This window comes from Sinocyclocheilus anshuiensis, unplaced genomic scaffold, assembly GCF_001515605.1.
Source record: "Sinocyclocheilus anshuiensis isolate Anshui unplaced genomic scaffold, SAMN03320099.WGS_v1.1 scaffold660, whole genome shotgun sequence".
Taxonomy (NCBI): Eukaryota; Metazoa; Chordata; class Actinopteri; order Cypriniformes; family Cyprinidae; genus Sinocyclocheilus; species Sinocyclocheilus anshuiensis.
The window spans coordinates 164667-167242 of NW_015557099.1; the positions used below are offsets into that span (position 1 = coordinate 164667).

At 38.2% G+C, this 2576-nt stretch overlaps 1 protein-coding gene and 1 pseudogene across 2 annotated transcripts in view; both read right to left on the minus strand.

Moving 5' to 3' along the window:
- LOC107677501 (probable cation-transporting ATPase 13A3) overlaps positions 1 to 2576 on the minus strand; it is a 47424-nt gene that overhangs the window by 43919 nt on the left and 929 nt on the right. The window lies entirely within an intron of this gene.
- Positions 73 to 2576, minus strand: part of LOC107677484 (transmembrane protein 44-like) — a 15075-nt pseudogene continuing 12571 nt past the window's right edge.

A 2576-nucleotide genomic window follows, 5' to 3' on the forward strand; every position in this document is an offset into this window, starting at 1 on the left:
TTTTTTATGAAAATAAAACTTTGCGTTGAAGAAAAGTAGATTTTTGTTTGTATATGCTGTCAATTATAGTTCTTAAGCCGCCTTTCCACTGCACACGACATTCGGACACGAGTGTCGGACTTCGCCCCATAGTGGCAGTCGCACGGAAATTTCATTATGATCGTACACGGCAACATGGGAGAGAAGCTTATCCTCGTGGCTGGAGCAGCTGCCACCCAAAAACACCCTTGGCGTTACTATCACATCATGTCTTTCCTCCTTCCATTTGTTTCTTCTTGGTCCACATTTAAGAAATGAGGAAGAAGTAATAACAGAGGAAAGACAAGAAATGCAGGTAGGAAAGGACTTTGGAATACATCACATCCGGTCGGCGTGTCGCATACGGTGTAGTCGCTCAAGTTCAAATATTTGAACGCATCCGAAGCTCAAATCGGATCCGAAAAGTCCGTGTGATTTTCATGCGCATCTCATCAGTAAAGCCGCTCCTGTGATTAGTAGTAAATCTCCAGCACGTGCTTTCAGATGGAAACTTAGAACTTCGGCAATGAATCGCCTGCAATTTTGTGTAGCTTGTCAGTGAACTACGGCCCTGTGTAATAAATGCCGCTCCATCTGAAAGCACGTGCTGGAGATTTACTACTAATCATTGACGAGATGCGCATGAAAATCGCATTTGATTTTTTTTGCACAGCCCTACGTGGCAGACTTGTTACTTGTTCAGATGACAATATCCGGTGAAAATGCTTATTTGAGTCATATATTCCAAGACGTAGGCTAGAATCTGTGAGTGCAAAGTACAATATCCACACCGGTGCAGTGACTGACTGCCACACATACTCCTCAAAACATTAGATTCATCTACGCTGGAGCCGTGCTGGTGACCGGCGCACAACCCACGCAAGGAAGATAATTACGCACACAGCTGCAAATGCAGGTTTTCAAACAGAGATGGCGACAAAGAGGCAAAACTTGCGGACTGCAGCTTTAAATTAAATAATTTTATATATACTGATTTATTCATTATGTGTAATCACGTGTAATATTGTAATATCATGTGTTATATTTTTAAACTAATTATGAGCTCTAAAAGATTTTCAGAATTTTTAAAACTCTTTTGCTTTAGACCAGGAGTGTCAAACTCAATTCCTGGAGGGCCAGGGCCCTGCGGAGTTTAGATTTAACCCTAATTAAACACACCTGATCCAACTAAGTCCTTCAGGCTTATTTGAAAACTACATGGTATGTGTGTTGGAGCAGGGTTGGAACAAAACTCTGCAAGGCTCCGGCCCTCCAGGAACTGAGTTTGACACCCCTGCTTTAGACCATTTACAAATGTTACAAATGTTAAAGGTTACCACTGCATCGTTCTGGAAAAAAAAATGCAGTGATTAATATATAGTTTATTTATAGTTATTTTCAAATCTTCAATGTGCTGTCATTATAAAAGAACTTCATTATTGTTTATTTAACTCTAACAAATATGTTCTTGTTAAAAACTAACCAAAATTGAAAATAAGTATATATCGGTATCGACTATAAGTAAAAATGAGTTGAAAATTATCGGCATATCGGAAAAAAATCCAATATCGTGCGTCCCTAATTTTGTCTTAAATAAACATTTATTATTATTATCAGCAAAGTTAAAAACTGCCGGAAGCTGTCCTGTTAAACTGCTGTATGGTCTTGGCCACCGTGCTGCAGCTCAGTTCCAGGGTCTTGGCAATCTTCTTATAACCTACGTCATCTTTATGTAGAGCAACAATTATTTTTTTCAGATCCTCAGAGAGTTCTTTGCCATGTTGAACTTCCAGTGACCAGTATGAGAGAGTGAGAGCGATAACACCAAATTTAACACACCTGCTCCCCATTCACACCTGAGACCTTGTAACACTAATGAGTCACATGACACCGGAGAGAGAAAATGGCTAATTGGGCCCAATTTGGACATTTTCACTTAGGGGTGTACTCACTTTTGTGGCCAGCGGTTTAGACATTAATGGCTGTGTGTTGAGTTATTTTGAGGGGACAGCAAATTTACACTGTTACACAAGCTGTACACTCACTACTTTACATTGTAGCAAAGTGTCATTTCTTCAGTGTTGTCACATGAAAAGATATAATAAAATATTTACAAAAATGTGAGGGGTGTACTCACTTCTGTGAGATACTGTGTATATATATATGGTTTCTTTGATGAATATAAAGTTTAAAAGAACATTTCATTTGGAAAAATATCTCAAATTAATTAATTAATTAATAAAAAAAATTTAAAAGGTAAGATTTCTGAAATGATTCAAATTAATGTCATCAAAAGCACTTAAAGATTAGTATGTCACACTAGTGGACATATCTGTCACATCTTGATATGTCGGCTACCCCATCAGGCATTTATGTTATGTTTAAGATAACCATTAATTAAACATTTAATCACAAGTTCTGTCAGCAGTTTGTGAGTCTGGGGTGTAAAAAAAAAATGCATTAAGCACACACGGGTTCAAGAAATTGATTTCACCACTAACTATAACTAACTAAAACATCAGCATAACTCATAAGAATATGGGGGGGGGGGGGGGCAC